The sequence below is a fragment of the Etheostoma spectabile genome, chromosome 24 (assembly GCF_008692095.1).
Source record: "Etheostoma spectabile isolate EspeVRDwgs_2016 chromosome 24, UIUC_Espe_1.0, whole genome shotgun sequence".
Taxonomy (NCBI): domain Eukaryota; kingdom Metazoa; phylum Chordata; class Actinopteri; order Perciformes; family Percidae; genus Etheostoma; species Etheostoma spectabile.
In genome coordinates, this window is record NC_045756.1 from 8,297,371 (window position 1) to 8,306,181 (window position 8,811).

The following is an 8,811-nucleotide window of genomic DNA, read 5'->3' on the forward strand; positions in this document are numbered from 1 at the left end:
TTTCACTTAATAACCTGTGACACTTTATATAGACAAGACAAGGCCTGTTTTGTGGCTTTTTATTGGGCAGGCATATAATGTCAGAGCGCAAACAAACAAGCTTTCAAGAGACTCATGATGCAGAGAGATCATTTAAACACGTGAACCGTTTGGATGCAATTTGGATTTGATTAGATGTTTATAAGACTTATAATAAGGTGCTGTGGACAGAATCTTTGGAAATACTGAGTTATGTTAACTGTTGCATCATACACCCTTAATGCAGTCTTATCTACACTACAGGCTACAGTTCTTGTCTAAAAAATACCAAATAGCTCATACATCTCAATATTTTGCCAAAAAATAAATAAATTATGCTAAAAACTGTGGTTTTAAGTAACTATGAAATTATCTTTTAAAGTAGTGGTTACTTGATCCTGGCACTCAAGAACTTCTAAACACATTTTAAGTTTATAGTACTTATTCGCAATAATTAATGTGAGCATTCGGGTTCACAGACCAGTCCATTTTGAAGATATCTAATATGATATAATAACCGGTTTGATATGGTCCTAAGTTTGAAGTCTTGGTAGTGAAGTTAAATCACGTGATCACTGTCAGCAACCAATGGGTGCTCTCCATCCAACAATAAACAGGAAGCAGCAAACTATAACTTGTGGTGTTAATGGTTGCCATGGCACAATGCTAAGCTAAATGCTAAAGAGGGAACGTTGCTGATTTTTTTTGTCACTTTTTGTCACCTGATTTTTTGGAACGTTTTACTTATTTTGCCGATGTCTTTGAAGCATTTTCTGTCATTTTTGTCACTTTCTTTCAAAGTTTTTTTTTTTTTAAATGCCATGACATTAAATAAAACACTCATATTCAGTAAGAGTAGAAAACTGATCATTTATTTTACATTTTGGTTGAAAGGAACCCAATGTTCTGATGAAGAAACATTTTGAAAATGGGTTAAATTTGACCCGAGGACAACAGGAGGGTTAGAGTGAACAGCTAATGCTAGCGGTAGCAAGCTAGCTTGTGAAAGCTTTCAAAATGAATCTCGATGTGGTCTTGCAAATTGTGACCCTGCAAGATGTCCGGTCTCTCTACATATTATGAGAGATGTGAGATGATTGTCTTCTAGAGTATGGCAGAATCAGCCTTCAAAATCCATTGGGTGCAATTTTTGAATAACTATACAACACAAACTGCTCCTCCAGTTGTTAAAATCTCAAATTCTCACAAACACTACAAAGGACATGACCTCTGTGTCCTCTGCGTAAATGGTGTGAAGTCAGACTGAATCAGCCGCACTGCACAGATGTCACAGCCTCGCTCAGACTCTCACTGTATGATTAACAGCTCATCTCATGGTGGCAAGCTTTGAAATTCAGCCTGAGACAATTTGAAATAATTATTTGTAATCAATCTACACCGCCTCACAAAGAACCGTGTCAACTAAAACAGACTAATCCTGATATTTGGATCGGACAGCGAACTCAGTATTGACCCGAGGATGCAGCTTTATCTTCTTTTTGTTTATTATACCTATATGACTTGTTTCTGCACACTGCTCTCCACCTTTTAGACGCATGTAACCTTGATTTTTGTTGTTGTTGTTCCTCCGATGCTCCTGCAGCAACTTCCCCCTCGCGTCATTAAAGTTTCATATCATTGATGCAGTATTTTCACATTTCTGAATGTTAGATGCTTTGTTGCTGATGTTGAGCTGCATGTTCAGTTTAACAGTGTGCACACACACAAAGAGCCTCGGATTTGGTTCTAATTCCAGACTCTGACTCTCTGTCTTGTGAACACAGTGTACCTTCTTAAAGGGCAAATGATGCTAATCATATCTCTGTGTGTATCTGTGTGTGTGCGTGCGTGCGTACGTGTGTGCGTGCGTGCAGCAGCATTCAACAACACTTCAACGTATGGTCATCCTATCTATCTATCTATCTATCTGTCTATCTATCTATCTATCTTACTCTTAAAACCTGTTTTTCCATCTGCCTATCAATCAGGGAATAGTTCATGTTGGGTAAAAGAGCTAAATACACACACACACACACACACACACACACACACACACACACACACACACACACACACACACACACACACACAGACACACACACACACAGAGGTTGAAGCAGAGCAAGGCTGACAGCTTTACAGCCTCGCACAAACAGCGCCCCGAAGAGCCAGCGACCTCGAGCGTTGTGTATCACATTTTTTGATGTTGTCATCATTTCCAGTGTTTCTTCAAATAAAGACCACATTTTCCATCAGCCCTATTGATTCTTTTTTTCTGAGGAAAAACAGTTTTAAAAAGTGATATTTTCGCACATCACCATTCAACCACCTGCTGTCACAAGAAAGATCAATAGCACAATAAATGATACTTCCATATACTGATGGGCTTTTCAAAACAGATGGTGGCGCAGGCATGGTGATTCATGGGTGGAAATCACAAATCACTTCAATGTATTGTTAAGTTCAATTAAGTGGTAAGATTTGTAGTAACTTGTGTAGTTCAAGTAGCGCTCTGAGGGGCAGGGGTCGGGAAAAAAAAGGCACCTGCTGCACGTGGTGGGGAACCAGTGTGCAGGGTTTTAGAGCATGCAGGGAGCCGATATGGCAGGGGTTCCCCAAACGCATCACTCAAATGTCTGCATCTGATTTTTTGTTTTTAATGTCAGGGGTCTCGAACGATTGCTGATAACAAAAACAGTTAATACAGATACATTTTGAAATTATACCTATATTCTGTAGCCCATTTTCTCTTTGATATTTGTTTAATTTCAGTTTAAAAAAAAAGTCCAAACCTATTTTTGTAGGTCTGTTACACCAATACTGTATATTCACCTTCACTAATAATGTACTTAGAAGTAGAAAATGTTAGACCTTATAAGGTTTTGTATTCATAACACAAGGTTTGTGGGCCGGGTCCGGATTGACTTGTCATTGGGTCGGATGCGGACCTTGGTCCGGACTTTCAGAAGCCCTGCTCCGTGGCAGTGTGTCTCGTTTTCTCCATTTACTGTAAGGGCACCCATTAGTGCACTGCATCCCGCTTTCTCTACTCTAAGAGCACCCTGGAGAGCACTATATCATGTCGTAGTGTATCTACCGATTAGAGCATTGAATAGGGCATTTTGACAGAGGTGGCCAGTTCTTTGTGATGAACTTGTTTTTTGATAAGTAGCCTAAAGTGTATCAACATAACTATACCACAAACCCAACAAGACAGACAGTTGGAGGACAAACATCCCAACTATAATACTTGAGCAAGACTTAGTTGTAGTAATCAACAAATGCACCTTTTTCAAAAATTGCAGATAAACTGGAGTCAGAAAGTTGTGCATCAGATATATACCTGTATACAGAATATGTTTTGTATTAGATGCAGCTGAGAGTAAAGCAAACCTAATGTAATGTTGATGCAGAATGAGTTTTCTGCAGACAGTTCATTGGTCAGCAATTAGACTCCAAAGGTAATAACAGGATGGTGTTCACTGTAAAGAAACCATGACTTTTATGACTTAAAATGTTAGATGTCTCAATTGAGTCATCAGTGTTAACATGCCAATTTAAAAAACCTCCAAGTCATGGAAAGCCAGTGGTGTGTTTTGGCCCCGTAACCCCTGTTTTTCCCCCAATTCTCGAGGTGAGATCCTGCTTTGTGTCACTCGTGCCAAATTCCCACGCGTTAAACTCTGCGACAGACGCCGCTCTAAAAGCTGGTGTCAGAGAGCAGGAGACTGGCCCCCGTGAAGTAATGTACCTGATGAATGCATCCGGCTCTTCCTCCTCCTCTTCCTCCTCGTCCAGGCAGCCGGCCAGGCAGCATGAGCTCATACGTCCTTGAGGGAGGGTGGGAGGGGGTTATCTTTCATTCTTAAGTAGCCACTTGACAAATGAAATGGGACTGAGACCGTTTTTCTCTCATAACACTTCTGAGAATAAGAGCACTGCTCTGCAAGGCTGCATTTACTTTACATCTCCGTGGTTAGTGTGACTCTTATCAAATGTGGCAGTGGGAATAAAAACTGCAACTCCTGCAGCCAGTGGTGGAATGTAACTAAGTTACTTACTCAACTACTGTACTATTTAAGGTACTGGATTGTAATGGCTTTTCTATTCATGCCACTTTCTACTTCTACTCTGCTACATCTCAGATAGAAATGTTCTATTTTTTACTCCACTACATCCATCTGACAGCTTCGTTATAGTCCTTTAGGTACTAGTTACTTAGTCCTCCCCACCTCCCTGCGCCCGCTTTAGTTATAGTCCTTTAGTTCTAGCTCCGTTGTTCCTCCCCTACTCCCTCTGCCCGCTCTTTAGCCTAGTTCTTTAGTTCGCTGACTCACCAGACCATCCATCTGGGACAGCTTCGTTCTACGTTACTTAGTTATCGTTATTTAGTACTCCATCCATCCATCTGACAGTTTCGTTATGGTACTTTGTTACGAGTACTTTCGTACTCCACTAATCCATCGGACCGCTTTCGTTATCCGTTACCTTTCGTTACCTCCCCTTATTCGTGTGTCCCCCCCCCCTTCTGTTGGTACCTGCCTCTTCTATGCATCTGTGTCCGACGCAGCTATTTCCCGTGAGATTCTTCAATCACTCCACTATCACCATCCCTGACAGCTTTGTTACTACCGTACTTTAGTTACTAGTTACTTTACGTTTACTCCACTACATCCATCTGACAGCTAGTTACTAGTTCTTTAGTTACTCCACTACATCATCTGACGCTTTATTTTACTAGTATCCTTAGTTACTCCACTACATTACCTTGACACCCGCTGTAGTCTGTTATTAGTATATTGCCCACTACCCATCTGACAGCTTAGTATCGTAACCTGACTAGTTCCTACCACACGACTCATTGACCTTTTAGTTACTAGTTACTGCTAGTTACTCTTTACTACACATTACTAATCCATCTGACGTTAGTCTACTTACGATTAGATTTCGCACACTAAACAGTAGTTTTGATATCTGATTTTGGTTTTATTGTAAATCAACCAGCCAAACATACATTTCCGATGAAACTTACATACTTTTACTAGTTACATTTTAAGGGCCTATGGGTAGCTCATTGGTAGAGCAGCCGCTCAAATATAGAAGTATTCTAGACGCAGCGGCTGCAGTTTGACTTGCTTGCGGCCCTTTGCTGCATGTCATTCCCCCCCCCTCTCTCCTCTTTGATATTTCAGCTGTCCTATGTAATACACTAACGGTCAAAAGTTTGGGGTCACTTTGAAATTTCCATTGCATCCATATAGACGAATACCAGCTGAGATCAGTTGCATGCTTTTTTAACCAGGGCAGCAGTTTCAGATTACATATGGTTACATAATTGCAAAAAGATTCTCCAATGTTTTCTAGTTAGTTTTTTTTTATGATATCAGATTAGTAAACAGAATGTGCCTTTGGAACGTTGAATGAATGGTTGCTGACAATGGGTATGTAGATATTGCATTAAAGACTGCCACCCACTCAGATCAGCTGGTATTCTGTCTATAATGGAGGGGTATGGAAATTTGTAAGTGGCCCCACACTTTTGACCGGTAGTGTATAAAGGCCTAAAATGCCCAAAAAAATAATCTTTAAAATAAAATGTTTTTAACGCAGGACTTTTACTTGTAACAGAGTATTTTATCAGTTGGGTATTAGTACTTTTACTTAAGTAATTGGCCGGAATACTTTGCATTTGCATTTGTGAGCAATAAAGCATCAAAGCTGTTGGACTCACCTGTTCTTTATCAGTTCTGGCTGCGGCAACACTTTTCACTCATTGTTTCTGCATTGTGAAACACACTGTCAAAGCAATGACTGGTCTGTTAACCTACACTGAAGGTACTAAAATACCTAATAGTGTTTAAACATGCAGTCTGGTTTTATGGCAATGACAATGAACAAGTGAAACTACCCTGTAAGCAGGAGGAACCGTCTCTCTCCTTCTGCAGAGTTTTCTGCTCTTCTAAGATATTCCTCTGCTTGTGTAAACACTTGTTGACCTTGATACTAAGAGAGAAATTGCATGATGAATTAATAATGTTTTTTTCCCCAAAAATAGTTTGGTGAAATTACAACAAGGAGTCTACTTAATAGAAGACTACTTTGCCCAGCTATTTATTTGGCCAAACACACTCTTGTTGTTAAACTTGTTGTTGTTATTATAGCTCAGTTATTCCTTCAGATTGGGAGTTGTGTTTGAAGAACAATATTTTGTTAAACACTGACCTCTGGTGACAGAATATATCAACTACACCACATTAAAAATTAATACATTCTGCAGCTCAGACACATCCACTGTGACATTTAACAAAAAACAGAGGTGTACTGATAAAATAACAGCTGGACTACAGCTTGATACTTCTTGTTGCAATAAATACACATGTATTTTAACCAAGGACGTAGGTTTTGTATAACCGGGGGGTCCTGGTGTGTACCCTGGAACATTTTGTACGTCAAACATTTCATCTCCTGCATTCTGCTGAATGACACGTTGTGCCTTTTCTGCAGCATTTTGACCTCTTTTGGGGAGTGGGTTGTCTTTCATATTTTTTTAAGGGGGGATCAATGTTCCTCTTCTAATTATTGGGGGGTGACTTCTCCCCTGCATCTGTGTGATGAAACACTACCACCTCGTGGCCAAATTAAATATGACCCGCTGTTGAGTGTGACCTACATTTCGCTGTTCAGTTGAACGGATAAACCAAACTTCAGACCAGATTAAGATATGTAATACAACGTAAAGGTCCCATGGCATGACAATTTCACTTTATGAGCCTACCTATGGCCCCCCCATGGCTAGAAATGGTGCTAGGTGTAAACCGAGCCCTGGGTATCCTGCTCTGCCTTTGAGACAATGAAAGCTGAGATAGGCCGATCTGGAATCTTCCCCTTATGAGAGACTTCAGATACAGTATTAGGGGACCACTAAGGTCTATTTAAAAGAGACATCAGATATAGTATAGGGACCATAGGGTCTATAAAAGAGACTTCAGATACAGTATTAGGGGACCTAAGTCTATATAAAGAGGACTTCAGATAGTATTGGGGACCACTAAGGTCTTATAAAGAGACTTCGATACAGTATTAGGGGGGGGGCCATAAGGTCTATGTAAAAGAGAATAATACAGTATTAGGGACCACTAAGGTCTATAATAAAAGAGACTTCAGATACAGTATTGGGACCACTAAGGTCTATATAAAAGAGACTTCAGATACAGTATTAGGGGACCACAAGGTCTATATAAAGAGACTTCAGATACAGTATTAGGGACCACTAAGGTCTACTTAAAGAGACTCAGATACAGTATTAGGGACACTAAGGTCTACTTAAAGAGACTTCAGATACAGTATTAGGGGACCACTAGGTCTACTTAGAGACTTCAGATACAGTATTGGACCACTAAGGTCTAGTAAAAGAGACTCAGATACAGATTAGGGACACATAAGGTCTACTTAAAGATACTTAGAACAGTATTAGGGACCACTAAGGTCTATATAAAAGAGACTCAGATACAGTATTAGGGGACCACTAGGGTCTATATAAAAGAGCTTCAGATACAGTATAGGGGACCACTAAGGTCTATTAAAGAAACATCAGAACAGTTTAGGGGACCACTAAGGTCTATATAAAAGAGACATCAGATACAGTATTAGTGGACCACTAAGGTCTATATAAAAGAGACTTCAGATACAGTCGTAGGGCGTAAAGCATTCAAAACCCTTAAAACAATTTAAATTATATCCACCTTTACCATCTGCAACATTAAGGTGATGAACACATGCTATGATAAACGTTATTCTTGACATGGACTTTGATGCTAACACTTTAGCAGTGTTGAAACACAATGAAGTAAAAATACTTTGATATTGTTCTCAGGTGGAATTTTCACGTGTCTGTACTTTACTCTGTTAATTATATTTATGGAAACTTTTACTTTTGCTCCACTACTTTTCCTAAATAACATGAATACTTTTACTCCGATACATTTCCCCACAGCATCTTCGTTACTGGTTACTTGGAAGAAATGTATTTGTAGGCTACATTGGAGTTAAGTACTCTTCCTCACAAAATACATTTTAATTCTGTTTGTGTTTCTTTTTGTGTTTATGTCAGACTTTGAATTTGATGTTGAAGAAGATGCAGAGACCCTACCCTGAATATTATGCTTTACCATGAGAAAGCCAGATTAAAGTTCATAATCCAAGTTTTTGTTTTGAGATTTTACTTTCATTTCATTTCAGAAAATGACTTTTTGAATTGAATTGATATCTTTTTTTCAAACATGCAAGAGAAAGTATATACAAAAAAAATAAAATTTCCTGTGTTAACCTGTGCGAAAAGGAGTAGGAAGAAGTAAAACTTACGTACTCCTACCCCTTTAATTCTTGCATTCCTTCAATTTACAATATTTATAATTATGTTGCTATATATATCCATATATATATACACACATACCTACACATATACATACACACATGTACATACACATATACCCTCATACATATATACAAATAAACAAAACAAAAAACACAAACAAAACTTTCTACAGTGCTTCTCTATACCTTCTGAAAATAATTTCTTTGAAAAGGAATATGTTTGGGCATTGCTTTAGGTTCTCATTGAGTTTGTTCCACAATTTAACTCCGCAAATTGATAAACATAATCTTTTCCTTGATGTTCTACATCTATTAGTCTTAAAATTTCCCCTTCCCCTTAAATTGTACCCTCCCTCCCTTTCAAAGAACATCTTTTGTACATTCCCAGGCAATAGGCTATTTCTTACTTTGAACATGAAT